Raw genomic sequence first — 21,162 nt, 5'->3', positions numbered from 1 at the left:
CTACATGTAAATGGGGATCGTATTCAATACGGCAAGTGTACTCAAATCGATCTCAATCCCCATGTAAACGTACTAAATGTGGCCAACTATTCGTAACTCGGGTTAGACGAGAAGATTCAAGAACGACTGCAGTTACAGAACAAAACGGTGTTATTTCCTCCTCAAGTTTCTCGTGACCAACGTTGAATATCACGATTAAGACACTATTTGAATAACACATAAAAAAGAGACATGGTAAGTGTACTTACGGCTCGTAGCAGGTGCGATGTTCCTCAATGCACACACAGAATGTTCTTGGAAGAAGGTCAGGTCACACAAGGAAATCTCCACCGGAATGACAAGTTCCCTGAGGCTCTCCATGATTTGGCAGTCGTCCGCATGGAGCGCACACAGGTGACAAGCAGAACCTCGCACCCAACTTCTTCTTCTTCCTCTCTTCGCAGTTGTAAAAAATAAAATAAAAAATAAAATAAAAAAATAAATGGGAGACGTGTAGCTTAACGCAATCTCCATTCCAAGTAATAGACCCTGAAAGAACGATTCCAAATTATAAAAAAAGAAATTAAAAACTGGAGCATTTCCTAGCATGTAACTATATATCTTCTACTGTAACTGTACCATCCATACTTATATTTAAACGTTTGGGGTTTAAAAGTACCGTATATTGTATTCCTTTGGGGATCGCGGGTTCAAGAAAGCTAACGCAGTCGAACTAATGGCGTGTTGCAGGTCCTTGGATCCGACGCTTTATAAGCACGGAGACCGTACGTCCAGAACAGTAACGAATTTCAGAGGTCTGTCTCGGTGTCCCGGGAAATATAATTTACGTACTGTACTGAATTGTATTCTGATTAACTCACCTTTATGTGCTGGTTCTTCTTGTTTCTTAATTAGTTTACCCTCCAGGTTTGGTTTTTCCCTCGGACTCAGCGAGGGATCTCACCTCTACCGCCTCAAGGGCAATGTCCTGGAGCGTGAGACGTTGGGTCAGCAGATACAACCGGGCAGGAGAACAGTACCTCGCGCAGGTGGCCTTGTCATGCCAACAGATATAGCTGCTATGCTCAACAGAGACCTCGTGGGGATGGAAAGGTTGGGAGGGATAGACAAGGAAAGGGAAGGAAGCGGCCGTGGCCTTAAATTAGGTACCATCCCGGCATTTGCCTGGAGGTGAAGTGGGAAACCACGGAAAACCACTCCCAGGATGGCTGAGGTGCCGATCGAACCCCCTCTATTTATTTGACCTCCCGAGGTTTAGTGGACCCCGTTCCAGCCCTCGTACCAATTTTCAATTTCTGTGGCAGAGCCGGGAATCGAACCCGCGCCTCCGGGCAGCTAATCACACTAACCACATCACAGGGGCGGACACCTTTATATGCATGAACGAAGAATAATAGCTTAAAATAAAATGGCGTATGGCCGAGGACATGTTTGGCTCGCCAGGTGCAGGTCTTTCGATTTGACGCTCATAGGCGACCTGCGCGTCGTGATGAGCAAGCAGTGATGACGAAGATGATACATACACCTAGACCCCGTGCCAGCGGAATTAACCAATGGTGCTTAAAAATTGCGAATCGAATTTGGGAATCGAACCCGGGACCCCTGAACCGTTTAGCCATGAAGCTCTTCCGAGCGGAGTGGGATGAGGTAAAACTGATATCGGAACAGCGATTGTTGTCTGTTCTAAAAGAACTGAAACAAGTTGAAGAACGGTCGGTAGATACAGAGTGGGTCTCGGCCTACAAGTGGCCACGGCTCTACACTCGAGAGACGGTTGTGTCCCATATGCGATCACAGCAAAAGTTGTCCCATTTGCGATCACTGTAAAATTATCAGCAGCCGATCAGGGTTTTCCAACGTCCATGCAGCAGGGGGACTGCTAATAATTAGGGCGTTCTCCACACAACCTTGTGATAAGGATTCTTCCAACCCGGTCCTTCTCTCTTGAAGTGTTTTTGAGGTAATATTAGTACCAGGCGAGTTGGTCGTGCGGTTAGGACCGCGCAGCTGTGAGCTCGCATCCGGGAGATAGTGGGTTCGAACCCCACTGTCGGCAGACCTGAAGATGGTTTTTCGTGGTTTCCCATTCTTACACCAGGCAAATGCTGGGGCTGTACCTTAATTAAGGCCACGGCCGCTTCCTACCCATTCCTATGTATTTCCTATCCCATCGTCGCCATAAGACCTATCTGTGTCGGTGCGACGTTAAGCAACTAGCAAAAAAAAAAAAAAAAAAAAAAAAAGGTATAATTAGTCTACAGTTTTTAACATACCTACTGTAATTATTCCAGCTGCGTGCTTACTTACGACATGGAGGTCGGAGGTCATTTGAGACGAAGAAAGGCAAGCCTTGTGCTTTATATAATGGACACTCTTACAGAAATTTACGGAAAAGTCAGGGATGTTTGGTGACATGCACTTTTTAGTAGCTGGCTTGACGTCGCATCGACATAGATAAGTCTTATGGCGACAATATGATAGGAAAGGGCTAGGAGTGGGAAGAAAGGAGCCGTCGCCTTAATTGATACCGCCCCAGCATTTGCTTGTTGTGAAAATAGGAAAACACGGAAAACCATCTGCAGGGCTACCGAAAATGGCATTCGAACCCACTATTTCCGAATACAATCTCATCTTTTCGCGGTATCATTACAGAATTATAATTTCTTCAACTTATTTTAATCTAAACATTCTCTTAACATTAAGTTCTAGAATCTTGTACATTTAATCCGAGCGTACAGACACAAATTATCATTCTATTTATATAGGTGAAAGTGGGATGAGTGGCCGCGCATTTAAACGCGCCACGGCTATGGAGCCAAGCTCTGCGTTCGGGAAACGCGTGGGTTCGAACCTCACCGTCGGCTGTTCTCAGAATGGTTTTCTGTGGTTTAATATTTTCACTTCCAGACAAATGCCGGTACAGGTCATATCCATAGGCCAGAGCTGAGTCCTGCCACCTCTTACCCAATTTCATTCACCATAACACATTTCATCTTCATTAGCTTCTCGACTGAGGTTGGTGCCAGGAAGGGCATCCGGCCGTAGAAACATACCGTATACATTAATCTCATCTCATCCCGACCCGGTATCAAGAAACGAGACGAAGAGGTAGACATATATACAGATAGATGAAAATAGGCTGATTACATATTGAGCAGCTGTTTACTTATGTGTCAGTATGAATGTTTGAACAACTGAGCATTATTTAAACAGTAATTTAATAGTGCCTCCTACTCTATAAGAAAGTGTAAGTTAACTGTAAAGTTTGAGATGAGCTACAATTGCTTCAAAAAGGGTAGAACTATCGAAGAAGCAAAGTGTCAACGGTTTTAATACGCCCATCTTTTGTCCGACTTAAAACTCATTTAACCGCCTTTACACCCACAACCATCTGGCAACTCTAAATAACAGGTTAATTTGAGTCCTATTTATGCTCTGTCAGTCCCGATATTAACGCACCAGTCTCCAACGGTAAATATAAGTAATTTAATGAGTCAACACAAGATTCGTAAGAATCCTAGTATGTAGTTTCGCCAGTCTTCCTGTATCAGTCCTTCAGTAGGGAATTTCCTCACAGCAATCTGACTGTTTGTATGTCACTGATAAGAGAAAACGGCTGAAGAGAATTTAATAAATTTAATAAAAATCGGTACGTAAAGTCGGGGGGTGAACCGCTACAATCTAGGCTATAAATCATTTTACTCACGCTGAGTGAAATGGTAGTTTAGGGGAAGGCACCTAAAATTTAATTTTGAAATACCTATTTTCTTGGTCCTATGGAAAAATACTACATAACAAAAGTTATAGAGAATACAATTTCCGATCATTTATGTTTTATTCAGTTTTACCGTACCGAGTATAAGAGTGTATTTCAGAACCGGAAGACAATTAATAATGTGAAGGCCTACAATATCGAAAGCGCGTAACATTAATCAACAATAACATTACACTGACCGTTGTTTGTTGTGATGTTATTTGTTTCTTATGCTGCCTCTCAACTCCGATAGATGGGATTACTGCTGCGTACCGAGTATAACAGCCTAACTGAATATTGGCGGGAATAGCTGAGTTAGATAACTTTCTTCTTTAGCATGCCATTCCTCTGGTTCGTACATTTTCTGATACTGCTGGTACGTAACACACTGGTTCATCATAGTATGCCAGCTATTCGATACCTACTCTGACGCGCTGTTTTGAATGAGCAGTGTGCGCACTTAAGTCAGAGGCTCAGTTAGTAGTAGTATGAACTGGTCTAGAATTACAATTTAGGCCTATTCTAAATTATAGTACCACAATTCACTAAATAACTCAAAATTCAATCCTGAAAAGAGCCGTTTCTTAAGAAATGCTTCTTCCTCTTCACTTTTATTAAATCTACATTAACTTTATTCCAAATTAGCAGCGAAGATGTGGTTTCTTCTCTGGCTTGGAGGAAAAATTGCCTCCACGTCAGATAGTTCCTTCCCCCGCCAATGTAGTGAATTGAGATTTTCCGACTCATCGGGTACTCCCAGGAAACAGATAAGTAAACGGTCATAGTTTTTGCCTTGGGACTATCCACTATTCGAACCCCCCGCCGAAAAAAGGATGATTGTTCACGGATCACGGATGTCTGCGTCTTGGTCATTCCAGCTCAGTAGCTTTGGACTGTTAGTTCGGCAGCATAGTACTGTTCGTTAAAAGTGAGAAAATGTGTGGTTTCTCATTTGATCGAGTATTTCACATGAAAGCATTGCTTTTAATCGCGCCATTCCTACTGACGTCATTGTAATGACCCATGTTCATTTCAGTTGGGAAAACCACTAAGAGAGTCTTTCTGAGAATCTATAAAGGCAGGCTGAGAGTGAGTGTCTGAAAACTCCTCAACCTGATCGTGACTGACGGTAGGCAAGCTGGCCTACTATTACAATGAAAATTCCCTAACCCAGTCTTCATATGAGAAAAGTCGTTGGTGACTTCCCCGTCGTGTTTCTAGGGCAACGTTAAGAGTTATGCAACTTAATACAATCTTGCTCACAACGTTTACACTACCTAACCTAGAATTCTGTATAAAATGTAGAATTCCGTAGCGAAGCACGGGTACATCAGCTAGTATTGAATAAATAGCCAAATCTTACTTCCAGGTTATTCAAGAATACAAACCAGTCCCCGGTAAGAACCAGATGAGTTGAGTTATCTTGTTAATATTCTGAATATCTATAAAATAAGAGTTTTGTCTGTACATTGCTCAGAATTTAAAAAAAGATGGTATTTCTGTATTGGTCGTGTCCAAAGTAGCAATTAAGGTAAGGTAAGGGTGTTTTCTGCCCGAAGACAGGTCCAAACCTCCGCAGAGGTGTGCCTGAGTCGGAGTATACGTATGGTAGGGTGGTCAGTTCCTTTCCATTCAAGTAGCAAGGAAATGCACTTTTTAATTTTCCGTAATTTCTGTCTGTCTGTCTGTCTGTTTGTATGTATGTATGTATGTACACGCATCACGAAAAAACGGCTGAAGGGAATTTAATGAAAATCGGCATGTAGTGTCCGGGAATAAGTCGCTACAATCTAGGACATAAATAATCTTATTCATGCCGAGAGAAATGGTAGTTTAGGGGAAGGCCTAAAATTTAATTCTTAAATATTTGTGTTGTTAGTGGTCGTATCGACAAATACTACATCACTAAAGTTATATAGTATTAAATTTCCGATCATTTATGCCTTACACATTTTTACCGTACCGGCTATGATAACAGAGATATTCATGAATTTGGATTTTTGTTGCTAAGTCCATATCAGCGCCAAGTCACGAGAAAATGGGTAAACGGAATTTAATGAAAATCGTTATGTAAAGTCGGGGAATAAGGAACTACAGTCTACACTATAAATAATTTTGTAAGACGCCCTAATATCAGAGTCGAAAGAAAAATAAATATGAAGGCCTACAATACAGAAAGCTCATAACACTGAACAACAATAACATTAAATTGACCATTGTTGTGATGTGCTTTGTGTCTTCTGTTGCCTGCCATGCCCGATAGATGGGATTACTGCTGTATAACGAGTATTTTTTTAAAATTTGCTTTACGTCGCATCGAACAGATTGGTTTTATGGCGACGATGGGAGAGGAAAAGGCTAGGAGTGAAAAGGAAGCGGCCCTGGTGTTAATTGCCGTACAGCCCCAACATTTGTCTGGTGTGAAAATGGGAGACCACGGAAAACCATCTTCAGGGCTATCGACAGTGGTTTTCGAACCCACTACCTCCCGGACGCAAACTCACAGCTGCGCGCCCCTAACCGCACGGCCAACTCGCCCGGTCGTACCGAGTTTAACAGCCTACCTAATATTGGCGGGAAGTAGCTGGGGAGTTAGAGAACTTTCTTCCCTAGTATTGGTGGTCATACAAATTTTAGTAAAAAATGAAAGGGTGTGTATATGTACTTTAGGGCAGAAACAGGTTCAAAGAAGGACATTCCAGGAATCATTAATGAACAAGGCGAGTGTGTATGCGAGGATCTTCAAAAGGCAGAAGTATTCAGTCAGCAGTATGTAAAGATTGTTGGTTACAAGGATAATGTCCAGATAGGGGATGTGAGTAATACTAAAGAAGTATTAAAATTTACCTACGATAACAATGACATTTACAGTAAGATACAAAAGTTGAAAACTAGAAAAGCAGCTGAAATTGATAAGATTTCTGGGGATATACTAAAGGCAATGGGTTGGGATATAGCACCATATCTGAAATACTTATCTGATTATTGTTTGGTTGAAGGAGCTATACCAAATTAATGGAGAGTTGCTATAGTAGCCCCTGTGTATAAAGGAAAGGGTGATAGACATAAAGCTGAAAATTACAGGTCAGTCAGTTTGACATGCATTGCATGTAAGCTTTGGGAAAGCATTCTTTCTGATTATATTAGACATGTTTGCGAAATTAATAACTGGTTTGACAAAAGGCAGTTTGGGTTTAGAATAGGTTATTCCACTGAATCTCAGCATGTAGGATTTCAGCAAGATATAGCAGATATCCTGGATTCAGGAGGCCAAATGGACTGTATTGCGATTGACCTATCTAAGGCATTTGATAGGGTAGATCATGGAAGACTACTGGAAAAATGAGTGCTATTGGACTAGAAAAAACAGTGACTGAATGGGTGGCTATATTTCTAGAAAATAGAACTCAGAGAATTAGGGTAGGCGAAGCTTTATCTGACCCTTTAATAATTAAGAGGGGAATTCCTCAAGGCAGTATTATTGGACCTTTATGTTTTCTTATATATATCAATGGTATGTGGAATCAGAGATAAGGCTGTTTGCAGATGATGTTATTTTGTACAGAGTAATAAATAAGTTACAAGATTGTGAACGGTTGCAGGATGACCTCGATAGTGTTGTGAGATGGACGGTGGGCAATGGTATGATGATAAAAGGGGATAAAAGTCAGGTCGTGAGTTTCACAAATAGGAAAAGTCCTCTCAGTTTTAATTACTGTGTTGATGGGGTGAAAGTTCCTTTTGGGGATCATTGTAAGTACCTAGGTGTTAATAGAAGAAAAGACCTTAATTGGGGTAATCACATAAATATGATTGTTAATAAAGTATACAGATCTCTGCATATGGTTATGAGGGTATTTAGGGGTTGCAGTAAGGATGTAAAGGAGAGGGCGTATAAGTATCTGGTAAGACCCCAACTAGAGTATGGTTCCAGTGTATGGGACCCTCACCAGGATTACTTGATTCAAGAACTGGAAAAAATCCAAAGAAATGCAGCTCGCTTTGTTTTGGGTGATTTCAGACAAAAGAGTAGCGTTACAAAAATGTTGCAAAGTTTGGGCTGGGAAGACTTGGGAGAAAGGAGACGAGCTGCTCGACGTACGTGGTATGTTCCGAGCTGTCAGTGGAGAGATGGCGTGGGAGGACATCAGTAGACGTATAAGTTTGAGTAGTGTCTTTAAAAGTAGGAAAGATCACAATATGAAGATAAAGTTGGAAAACAAGAGGACAAATTGGGGCAAATATTCCTTTATAGGAAGGGGAATTAGGAATAAGAATAACTTACCAAAGGAAATGTTCAATAATTTTCCAATTTCTTTGCGATCATTCAAGAAAGGGCTAGGAAAACAACAGATAGGGAATCTGCCACCTGGGCGACTGCCCTGAATGCAGATCAGGAGTGATTGATTGATGCCATTCCTCTGGTTCATAAATGTTCTGATACTAATAGTACGTAACAAACTGGTTCATCATAGCATTCGAGCTATTCAATCCCTACCCTGAGGCACTGATTGGTATACGTGATGTGTATATTTAACGGAACAATGGCAGAGGAGTGTTCACGGCTGTTTGCGGCCTGGTCATTCCAGCACTGGAACTTTGGACTGTTAGATCGGCTTCGTAATACTGTTTTTTTTTTAAAGTGAGAAAATGTGCGGTTTTTCATTTGAGCGAGTATTTTATATGATAACATTGCTTTTTATCCCTAGATTCTTACTGACGGTTTTATATTGGCCTAAGTTAAGTGTAGTTAGAAAAACCACAAAGACAGTCTTTCTGAGAATCCCGTAGCGAAGCACGGGTACATCAGCTAGTTGTTAAATAAAAGTGGCTTCAACCAGTAAGTCACTTTGTCTCGTGTGTAGTATATTTTCTGTTGGTAGGGCATTATTGTCTTGTACATGAATTATTGGCAGTGATTTTACACACCTGCCTCTGTTAAAGAGAGCTGATAAATCTTACTACCTGACATTACACAAATGTGACTTACACCACCTTGGTTTTGACTGGTCCAACCAGCCACGCCGACTTCGGGTAATTATTGCCGGCCATGATTAACATGGACACAGGCAGGTGAAATTAGATCAGCTATTAATGCAAACATTCCTATATAATAACAATACCGTATTCACAAACAAACATAACAATAATAGAGCTTGTTTCGCAAATACATTTAGAGCAATCTTATGTACGGAGTATTCAATAATATTCACAGGTAAACAGAAAAATAGAACTTGATTAATAAATACAGTCGATAGGGACCTATCAAGAATAATCACAAGTAAACAAATTAGAAATTGCTTCATAAATACATTTTCTGAATAAATATTCTATTAGTGTATATTATGCATTTCGTGATACGAAATGTGAACAGCACTACCGCCTGAGCAGTCTCCACTGGGAAACGTAGTTCTCTGAAGGAATGCCCGCTTTCTAATCTCATTTCTTGATATACTATCTTCCAGATTTAATGCCTTTGCAAACTCTGAAGACTACCAAACTCCACGATTTAAGGAAACTTAGCATATAGGAGATTTTTTGGGAGGACGGGCAAAATGACACTCTGCCTCTAAGATAACTTTTTCGGGGAGGGGGGAGCAGGCAGAAAACGCCCTGCCCCCCCCCCCCCCCCAAGTTGCCGTCACTGGGTTCAAATCAGAAAATTCGGATTGTTTAACACACACACACACACACACACACACACACACACACACACACACACACACACACACACACACACACACACACACAAGGAAAAGCTTCCCATGAGAACTTTAACTTTTTAGACTTATCTTCTTATTCCCTGGGACAGGTGGATTGGGGTCTTATATGCCCTCTCTTTTACATTCTTACTGCAACTCCTAAATACCCTCATAACCTTATGAAGAGATCTGCAACCTTTATTTAAGAAATCCCGCTTTTGTGATTACCCCAATGAATGTGTAATAATACTATTGGCTTTACGTCCCACCAACTACTTTTGCGGTTTTTGGAGATGCCGAGTTCCCGGCTGTTTATATAAAACCCTTATTCCGTCTGTCATTCACAGTTATTTTACGTGCCAGTAAATCTACCGACACGAGGCTGATGTATTTGAGCACCTTCAAATACCACTGTACTGTGCCAGGATCGAACCTGCCAAGTTGGGGCCAGAAGGCCAGCGCCACTCAGCCCGGTTCAATGATGTTTCCTTATATTGAGACCAAGGTACTTAACAGTGATCCCCATCAACACAGCAACACTTCTCCGCTTTGTGAAACCTATAACCGAGTTTGAACCCCGTTTACCATCTCCATCTCACAACTTTGTGGATCTGATTTTTCAACTTATTGTTACAACTGCATATGTAGTGTTAATAAAACAACGTAAACCTTTCTCTCAATACGATGCATTGTTAACAAAATAAAATACCAATGCTGGCAACATGTTCGAGAGTTGGTAACATTGCAGTGACTCTTAATGTTATCTGATTTCAGTTAGGTTTATCGATAACCATAAACAAGTGAAATACTGGTTTGACATTGTGCCCAGTCATGGTCAAACATGGACTAATGTCACGCGCAAGCCATTATGCTTTAATAGTTAGTATACGCCCAGAAATTTCTTCAGTGCTCACGAATAGGTCTCCAGCGAATTAAATATATGAGAATTGATTCTCGCATCGTCGATTTCTACTTGGATTTCACAGAACGCCGGCATTTTGTTGCATACATCAGTATTGATGGAACATTAAATCTTGTCCCAAACTGTTCCAACATCTATCTATCTTCTCTCTATATAAAACCCTTATTTCGTCTGTCATTCACAGCGATTATGAAGAAACTAGACCGTTTCAACAGCTGATATACATGTTGTTGCCTCTCCTTTACAAGAAAAATACTACGAAACTCTCACAAGCAGGAATTTAGTTCTTTTTAAAGAAAATGATGTGTCTGAAGCTTCTGTGTAGGTGACGGCCAACGAGCACAGAATAAGCTACGATAGAGCACCTCACCAATGTGCAGCCACAACTCAGGCCGCCATATTGTTTGGGCTACAACATAATACACCAGTTGCTGTGTATTATTGATCAAGTTGCTATACTTAAAGCGAATACAAAGATTCACTATTATTATTTGAGTTTATCGAGATGTTGAAAGGATTTGCAGCAAAAACGACGGTACGGCCTTTGGGAAGAAATCAGAAATCTACATATAAATGGCCGGACGAGTTTGACTGTGCTAAATCTAGACAGAAATATTGATCATGCAGAGATTCTGCGTGTTTTATGCCAAGAATAGATTTGGAAATATTGGCATACCATTGATTCTTAAACGAAGGCCATTTCTCCGAACTTAGCCTTCTCTATCACAGGGAACAAGGCACTTGGACAGACTTTATATGATCGGCCTTGAATAAGGAAAACTCTTTAGATAGTCGGATTTCAGAGTCTAACACAAAATCCGTTAACCAAGTTTCACTTAAGGCCACAGTTGCCACAGTGGTAAGTTCCTACCTACTAAGCACACTCTGCTGCCGCCCCGTCAGTAAACTTGCGGAAAAACTGATGGTACGAGGATAGTCATCTGTCCCTTATCCACTTCTGCTTTTAGTCGTTTTAACTTTTAATAGTGCTGTAGGTAGATCTAACTCCTGCCTGGTATTCGTCCAGTAATTCATTCGTGTTGTTAAGGTAACTTTTGATTTATCTGTCAACAACTTTTTATAATAGTTTACTAACACAGGGAAATATGCAAATTGGTCGGAAGTCTTCATAGTTTATTGGATTGTTCTTTTCCCCCTTTAAGTCTCGGTACTTTTCCATCCATTTCGTAGGGAAGTTCCTCTAGTGAAGTATTTATTATACTCGTATTCGCTATTGTTGGTAGTGCGATTTCAGATTCTTTTAATTAATGTCAGATTTACTGCCTCACTTGCAGTAGCCTCTGCTTTCATTTTGTCACTATTAGTCGGTCACATGTGAAGAATACAATTGTTTTCCGTCGTGTTTTCTTTTCGCATGTAGTCTGCAGATTGTTTCAGGTTCGTGTGTCTGCGAAGTTTGTGCGAAATAGTAGTTATGTGAGACGTTTAATGGCATGTCTGTGTTGTTTTTGTCTGTTTAATTTTTTTTTTTTACTATTTCCCTTACGCTGCACCGACACAGACAGGTCTTATGGTGACAATGGGATAGGAAAGGCCTAGGAGTGGGAAGGAAGCGGCCATGGCCTTAATTAAGGTACAGCCCCAGCATTCGCCTGGTGTAAAAATGGGAACCACGGAAAACCATCTTCAGGACTGCCGACAGTGGGGTCCGAACCCACTATCTTCCGGATGCAAGCTCGCTGCTGCGCTCCCCTGACCGCACGGCCAACTCGCCCCGTAGTTTACATTTTTATCAAACTAAAGTTGCAAAGAGTTTTCCATAGATTGTCAATGTTTTTCCTGATATTGACATAAGTATTCATAGAGATGGGTTTATGTGGAAACAACGTTTTGTCAGATTTTATTATACAAGTGAACATATTTAAGTAATGAACATCTCTCGACTTAAACAAAGAAAATCAACACAAAATGACTCCTTACTAAATAAAAGAATATACGACTCATTGAAATATAATTTTTACGTAGGACATAAGTACACTATTCATACGAGAACAAACGTGTGTTGTTTCTGTAAGTAACATCTCCACCAAATCGGTTCTTAATACGTTGTATGCATTTCTTCAAATCAAAATCAAAATCTCTTTATTTGCAAATGGTACACTAAAATACATTATTGTCAAGCACTAAATATTAAATTAACAAGAGAAGAAAATTTTCCTATAATACAATATTATACAATTTACGCTAACAATTTTTTCTATTAAACACTCAGCTCATCCTTAATAAATTTATATTGTTCACAAAATTCTACTTATAATATCTCCTGTACTACTTACTTTGTTATGGATGACTTGTGCCATAGAATATACCAGTTTCCTTGTTATTTTGGAACCAATTGTGTTCCATCCTTGTAGTAACAGTTCATGTTCCTTACACTTTTCCCCAGCTCGTTCCATACATGCTCGATTGGAGCTGGGCTTTTCAGGGCGTAGTATGATAGGGCAGCCAACGACGGACAATTTCCGCAGTACGTTTGGGGCCATTATCTTGCTGGAAATAGAAATTGTCCCCCAATGCCCGATTTGTCGACACTTTTCTGCAAATCTTCCATTCGTATATTCAGGTAACCAAATCTGTCCGTAATTCCATCAATGAAAACTAGTACAACCCCATACCATTACTCCATCTCCTCACAGTAGCTCAGTATTAGCCTTCCTTCAGACCAACACCGGTCCATCGTTGTGAAATATATTTAATCTACTTTCGTCACTAAATAAAAATAGGCCCCAAAATCCATTATTTTCTTCTCCGTACTCATTGGCAAACTGCAGTTTAGCTACTTAATGTTTGTTACTAATGTGGGGTTTCTTCCTGGGGACCCTAGCTTTATACTCCGCAAGATGAATGGCTCTACTTGTGACTTGTTTATCATAATATTCTTGCACATGGGCTTTAATTTCCGTCGCACTTATCTTCGGATTCTTCATGACTGTTTTCACTACCATCCTCGTATCTCGAGTCGTCATTTGGTAATGTCGGCCTGATGTTATGCTGTTTACAAGGGTTCCCTTTGTTTTAAATCGCTGTACAACTCTTTGGACAGTAGCACGGTTTCTACAGACTATGATGTATTTTGATTATGAAGCCGTGCCATAGTCTCCTTGGTCTTGCGCTCCATTCGGATAAAAATACCGTACCGGTGCTCGACTCTTCGACATCAACTGATGGGAACGTACAGTTGCACGGCAAAGCAGGTCTATGAATACTTGGGTTAATCCAGAATAATGACGTACTTCGTTATTATTCAATTGGCAGATTGCTGCCTGGGAGACTGATTACCTCGGATCGAGCAGGACAATTTCAGTCGCCTTGACAAACAATACTGCAATTTATTCGCAACTGTACGGAATGCACAGAAACAACAACAACCCGCAAAAAGAACTGAATATTTATGATCATTTGATTTTACCAAACGGGAAATTCGACACAATTTTTTGTTACACTATTATGCAACTTTCTATATTTCTCAAAGTTGTCCGCGGATGGACTTTATATGTATATTTGTAAGCTGCATTTTCCCCGCTCATTTTTACCCTCTTATGTCCCACGTCACGTAAGTTGAGGGATACCGGGCGAGTGTGCCGTGCGTGTAGGGGCGCGCGGCTGTGAGCTTGCATCCGGGAGATAGTAGGTTCGAATCCCACTATCGGCAGCCCTGAAAATGGTTTTCCGTGGTTTCCCATTTTCACACCAGGCTGTACCTTAATTAAGGCCACGGCCGCTTCCTTCCAACTCCTAGGCCTTTCCTATCCCATCGTCGCCATAAGACCTATCTGTGTCGGTGCGACGTAAAGCCCTTAGCAAAAAAAAAAAGTTGAGGGTTTTCGTTTCACTCGTGCTGTCCGTACGGGGGGCATGTTTGTTTGGAAATGATAAAAGTAGTTCGTTGAAGAGAAATATTTCGTAGTCTATGCATGACTTTTGTCTTCTAGTAAATCAATATAATAATAATAATAATAATAATAATAATAATAATAATAATACTAATAATAATAATAATAATAATAATATCTATAAATTGTATTTACTTAGCGAGTAGGGACATTTAGAGTGAACGTGTGGAAATTTTGATTGCTCAATCAATCAATCAATCAATCAATCAATCAATCAATCAATCAATCAATCAATCAATCAATCAATCAATCAATCAATCAATCAATCAATCAATCAATCAATCAATCAGTCAATCAATCAATGATCTGTACGGCTGTGTTCGGCTCCATGGCTAAATGGTTAGCGTACTGGTCTTTGGTTACAGGGTCCCGGGCTCGATTTCCGGCAGGGTCGGGAATTTTAACCATCATTCGGTAATTTCGCTGGCACGGTGGCTGGGTTTATGTCTTCATTATCATTTCATCGTCATCACGGCGCGACAGGCGTCAAATCAAAATACCTGCACCTCGCGAGCCGAACTTGTCCTCGGACACTCCCGGCACTGAAAGCCATACGCTATTTCATTTCATTTTTACTGATTTCTTTTTGAGAAATTCCGTAAGTCATATTTTAACAGAATTGAGTTTATTGCAAATTCCTGTTCTAATTTTGTATTGTAAAATTATACTACAAATCAGACGGTATTTCTGTTGTAACATATGCGCTGGAGAATTTGGTTTTGTGAAGTTTCATTATATCGACTCATGGGGCTTTCTCAACAGAATCCGGTAGTCGCTGGTATTGTGCAAGCATCAGCGGTTCTAAGGATAAGATAAAAACAATAGACCGCTGCCAAAGAGTACAGTATGTAGATCAAATAATACCCTCAAGCAGTCAAGCAAAACATTTGTGTTCCCAGCATATATTATATTGACGATTATAAGCGATGGCAGACATTTTTTTTAAAGACTAACACTTCACCATTAAAATCATGTGGGAGAAGCTTTTCCAAGGACGCGTGGAGATTGGACAAACAAGTCTTCAAGGCGTACGCAGAAGGTAAACGAAGAAACACTTTCTCAAAGATGTTACGAGTTAGGTAGTGAAGACATACTCTAGTCGGAAACCGAAAAAAAATATTTCATTGCCACCTGAGACCTGACAGAGTCGTGTCTTGAATGGAATCTAGAGTGAAATTTTATTCCGCACACAAGGAATCTGATGACTTACGTCGTACAACTCTTGTTCTTTTCCGACCCCGACGGTATTAGAGCACTCGAGGCTTAGGGAGTCTCGCATTTTCACGCCCTTCGTGGCCCTTGCCTTTCCTTGGCCGAAACCTTCGTTTTTGGAAGTGTCGGATCCCTTCCATCTTTTCCTCTCTGACTGGTGTTAGAGGGCGGTTGCTCACTGCACTAATACAATCATACTCAGAATTACAGGTAAATGAAATGAACTGGCGTATGGCTTTTAGCGCCGGGAGTGTTCGAGAACAACTTCGCCTCTCCAAATGGAGGCCTTTTGATTTGACACCCGTAGGCGACCTGCGCGTCGTAATGATGAGGACGATAAAGACGACAGATACACCCACCCGCCGTGCCCGAGGAATTAAACAAATATAGTTAAAATTTCCGACCCTGCAGGCAATTGAACGCGGGACCCTAGTGACCAAAGGCCAGCACACGAACCATTTACCCATGAAGCCGGACCTATTCACAGATGATACAAGTACTTGGGCTGCCATCTGACGGGGAGGGAACTAAGCTGTACTTAGTACATAAAATAAAGGCTCTATTGTTTGGTGCTTTCAGTGAACTTGTAAGTAAAAAGACAAAGAACATAGAACATGTTCATAACCGTTCCATCCACAAATCCTGTGACATTCCTACTATATTGTTGTAAAGTTTTAGCATTCTGGAATAAATATTATCCAATTTAATTTAACATTATTTATTGCATTTAAAATAGAGTGGATGGTTTTATAGACAGTAGTTTTGCTGTTTCCTGTCCACCGCTTACAAACACCAATATCAGAGGAGTTAGTGCTGCACATTTTGAGGCAGGATGTTGCAGAACATAACGTACATGATCTGCTCTCATTTTAAATATTTGAATTAATTCAAATATTGTCCTGAAAATCGTATTTACTCAAGGTTAGTTAATAGTTATTTGTTCGAATCATAAACATCTCACACATATCTAAAGTAGGTAGACTTTTGACTACAAATCTACGAAAATCTTTGGTCAAATATTCTTCGAGCATAAACGGGCTACTCCGCCAGAACTAATTTATGGATTCATTTCTTCAGTAAGTTGATAATTCTACTAAATCAGATAAAGTTAGAATGATTGCTTGATTTCTTATGCTGTCATTGTTCTGTAAATATGCGTATTAATTAAATGAAAATAAATTGCGTCTAGTGAGTGAAAATTGTGTCCCTAATGAAAGTTGCTACTTCGCAGTATTTCATACCGTGTTTATTGCGTATTGTCATGAAACAATAAGATTAAAACATGGCGATTAGATCTTATTTTTATTGCTTTATGTATGAACACGTAATAGCGATAACTGCCGAAATAAACCTTTCGCACATATGAAGTTTTCTTCTTCTTGTTCTTCCTGATCGTTTTCCCAGTTGTCTAGGGTAGGCACTTTCCTGGCGCTAAACATGTTGTGTATCAAGACGAAGTCACAGGAATTAACCAGACCAGTCCGGGGCCGGGAATAGAACCCGGGGGCCTCTCACCATTCCACCAAATATAATAATCGATAGTAAAAAGAGGTGCGGTCCGCCTCTGTGGTGTAGTGGTTAGCGTGATTAGCTGCCACCCCCGGAGGCCCGGGATCGATTCCCGGCTCTGCCACGAAATTTGAAAAGTGGTACGAGGGCTGGAACGGGGTCCACTCAGCCTCGGGAGGTCAACTGAGTAGAGGTGGGTTCGATTCCCACCTCAGCCATCCTGGAAGTGGTTTTTCGTGGTTTCCCACTTCTCCTCCAGGCGAATGCCGGGATGGTACCTAACTTAAGGCCACGGCCGCTTCCTTCCCTCTTCCTTGTCTATCCCTTCCAATCTTCCCATCCCTCCACACGGCCCCTGTTCAGCATAGCAGGTGAGGCCGCCTGGGCGAGGTACTGGTCATTCTCCCCAGTTGTATCCCCGACCAAGAGTTTGAAGCTCCAGGACACTGCCCTTGAGGCGGTAGAGGTGGGATCCCTCGCTGAGTCCGAGGGAAAAACCGAACCTGGAGGGTAAACAGATGATGATGATGATGATGAAAAAGAGGTGCGAACAACGGCAGGAGGGTACTCGGAACGAGGAGATAAAGGCTAAGTTAGGAATTAACTCTATTATTGAAGATGTTCGCATAAACCGGTTTCGGTCATGTGAGGCGAATGGGCTTGGTCATCGAGGGTAAGAGAAGTAAAGGGAGACGAAGACGACGATGTTTAGACTCAGTTTCATATGACAGTTATAGAACTAAACGCGAGGGCACAGAGGATTGTGGCGGTGTTTAGTACATTCACAGAGGCTTGCAGACTGATCCGCCTACATCCCTACCTGTCGGAAGAGGCGACTAAAAGGGGCCGCAGGGCGTGGGTTGGTGACGATGGGGCCCTTAGCTGAGTCCTGGCATTGCTTCCACTTAAACGCCCCATGCTCCTCACTTTCATCTATCCTATCCGACCTCCCTTGGTCAACTCTTGTTCTTTTCTGACCCCGACGGTATTAAGAGCACTGCAGGCCTAGGGAGTCGTTCAATTTCACGCGCTTCGTGGCGGACTTTTATTAGTGGTCGATTAAGTGGCCCTCAGCCTTTTTATCTTCATTCCGATCAACTTTCCGCCATTGTTCCTACCTGTTTGTACATGTACTTGGAATACATAGCGCATTTTTGTCCGCTATTATAAGAAAGGTGCCGTTCCTCATATCTGAAAAGAATTCATTTGTGTTTAAAACAGGCTGATGTTTGGCTCCTTAAAACAGCAGTCGTCATTATCATCTTTATGTGACCCTTCTCTTTCTTCATTTTTCGAAGTATTGGAGCCCTTTCACTTTTTCTCTCTGATTAGATAGAAGGTGGTTGCCTAGTTGCACTTCCTCTTAAAACAATAATCACCACCACCACGCTTACAGACTGAGCACTGAAAGGCGTAACAGTCTGTATGTTGATTAGCAAACGGCTCACATGAAGTTCCGTTAAAATATGTAACTTTTTGGCACCATGGCTGAAGTAGGTCTATGGCCTCAGCCCCGGCTAATGGCGCGTATTGTGGCTGGGAGGACGGATGGAAAGCCCACGTTGAAAGACCAGGAATCCTTATAATGAGGGAGTTGAGTAACGTTTACTAAAGATCTGTCTTGGTTTACCATCTCAAGGACCTTGGCATTACACAATACAAAGGTCGAACACAATCGTTGATGAAATTCGAGTGTAGTTATAATGCCCTTCGCGCTCTCCCATACTGCAGGTACCGATAACAACGTTTTTATGCCATTGGCTTGTTTCATGTACTGGTTGGATTTTGAAAGCAACAATTAGCAGAATGTTTTAGGATGGGTTTCTGCAATGAGAAGAAGGTGCGTAACCTTCAGTGGAAAAACGTCAACAGATTGTGCACGGATTCTATGACATATGCCATTTTCGTGGTGTTTTGAGCGCAACATGGCGTCTATAGACCTCAAATGGAAGGAACACTTTTCTATTATGTTCAGTGATTAGTGATCCTAATCTAGGATGTATATTAGGCTTTGGCCTACAACTCTGCATTCCACCGACCAACCGAGCATAGGACCGTGATTCTACTCCTCTACATTCGGGAGGCGGAGGGACTGGTCTCCACCGTCGGCTGTCCTGAGAATGCTTTTCTGTGATTTTCAATTCTCCTGCACTAAGGCGAATACTGTAACACTTCCTACTATAGGCCACCTCCTTCGCCGTATCAACTCTCCTTGGTACCGTCTAGGAGGCACACCGTCCTCTTCACAGACGGAAAGAAAACTTCTTTAGTAGTAGTAGTAGTAGTAGTATAAATCTGCGCGTTCTGACACCTATCAGCACGTGGCGCCGAGGAAAGGTGCGGTAGCGCTGTGTTGCCGCATGTTCCGGCTGGTGTTACGTCACAATCAACTCTTCTTGCCCTGCGATAGGCGCTGTAGAAAATAATATCCATGTGCAGGAGTGCACTAGCATAATAATCTTCTTCTTGTAGTGCCTTCTTCGTTACTGACGGTTGACCACAGTCTTCTAGAATCTAGTCCTGTTCAATCCCGTAAGTTCCTCTGCCAAGACCGCGACCTCTACGTCCATCAATTTTACGCTGCATGATAAATTTTAGCAGGTTGTAGGCTGACTTTCTTTCCTTGATTGTACACATCAACATTCGTTCCCTCGTCATGCGTCTGAGTACGGCAGCGTTGGAGACGTGGTCTGTAACAACCTTCGGAACACTAAGCCGCACCTCATTACCTTCATATCTTACTTTTGTAATTTACAAGATATCGCATTCTTTACGATGTCATGGATCAGTCTGTTGTGGCTGCTCTGCCTGACTTGACGTGTAGTTCGTCCCGATTAGACAGGTGGCACCTCATGTAACGGAGGATTGCCAAAGCATTTCTTTCTAGCGTATCTTCGATTCGAGTTATCTCTGGTCTTCGGACAATAATGGCTTTAAAAAAAAGATGGAGACGTTTGTCTACGAGATGCGTTTCATCTCGTAAAAATGGTTCTACAAGAAGATTCAAACTTTATCTTGTATGGGTCTCTTAGTTCAGAGTCAGTGAATATGATTTCTTCAATCTCAAGGTATTTATCCTACTTACAATTTTTTTGCTACTTGTTTTACGTTGCACCGACAGAGATACGTCTTATGGCGACGATGGGATAGGAAAGGCCTAGGAAGTGGAAGGAAGCCGCCCTGACCTTAATTAAGGTACAACCCCGGCATTTGCCTGGTGTGAAAATGGGAAACCACGGAAAACCATTTTCAGGGCTGCCGACAGTGGGGCTCGAACCCACTATCTCCCGATTACACTTATCATTTCTTGGCTTGCCATAGTTATGCTAGTTTTTTTCGGAGAGATCCCTATTTTGTGTATTATTCTTTTAAGACTTTGCTGCGGACTTATTTCACTGTCCTTCTTTTCTCTTCATGTCTGCATGTTATGTAATCGTTCCTACATAGAGCGAAAGATAGCACCGATCCTATCATACGTGTGCGTGATCAGTTTGCTTGTGATTTTTTTTTATTGGGGACCTTTTATTTCTTTATGTCTTCGACGTTTGGCTCGAGTTTGTGTTCTGCATTATGGTTTAACGCTGATACTGTACGATTCATGTTCGCCTTGCTGTGTGCGATATGAATGCGCATCATACGACGTGTATGTTATTTACGTTATGTGTTTTGACTGGGTGAGCCAGGCCACTTTATGGTGACCCAGGTATCTGATATGTGCTCTCAGATAAAGCTCATGAGCCGTTGACTGATTCATGTCATGCTGTTACGATTTTTGTCGTAACTTCTTCTTCTTCTTCTTCTTCTTCTTCTTCTTCTTCTTCTTCTTCTTCTTCTTCTTCTTTTCCCGCTCATGCGGGGTCGACGTTTTTGACAAGTCTTTTCCATTTTCCTCGGTCCCAAATGGTGTTTTCAGTTAACTGCTTTTCTGCGAAGTCTTCTCGCACACAGTCCATCCATCTTCTTCTAGGTCTGCCTCTCTCCCTCCTGCCCTTCACCTCCAAGTCAAGCACTCTTCTTACTACATAGTTCTCATCCCTGCGCTTAATGTGACCATACCAGAGCAACCGCCTTTCTTGAACTTTCTGTGATGCTTGAGTAACCTTAACACTGCCTCGTATGAAGCTGTTCTTGATATGGTCTTTCCTAGTA

At 41.5% G+C, this 21,162-nt stretch overlaps 2 protein-coding genes across 5 annotated transcripts in view; one reads left to right on the top strand and one right to left on the bottom strand.

Annotated features, from left to right (window-relative positions):
• Window positions 1-352, bottom strand: part of LOC136885977 (serine protease gd) — an 88,951-nt gene extending 88,599 nt beyond the window's left edge. Inside the window, exon 1 of the mRNA XM_067158685.2 lies at window positions 249-352. The gene's annotated coding sequence lies outside the window, so the exon portion shown is untranslated. The remainder of the gene's footprint in view (window positions 1-248) is intronic.
• Window positions 1-21,162, top strand: part of LOC136886796 (uncharacterized) — a 262,354-nt gene that overhangs the window by 112,320 nt on the left and 128,872 nt on the right. The gene's annotated exons all lie outside the window — the stretch shown is intronic.

This window comes from Anabrus simplex, chromosome X (genome assembly GCF_040414725.1).
Source record: "Anabrus simplex isolate iqAnaSimp1 chromosome X, ASM4041472v1, whole genome shotgun sequence".
NCBI classification, from domain to species: Eukaryota; Metazoa; Arthropoda; class Insecta; order Orthoptera; family Tettigoniidae; genus Anabrus; species Anabrus simplex.
The sequence above is the reverse complement of the archived record's forward strand: the minus strand, read 5'-3'. Positions and strand labels throughout refer to the sequence as shown.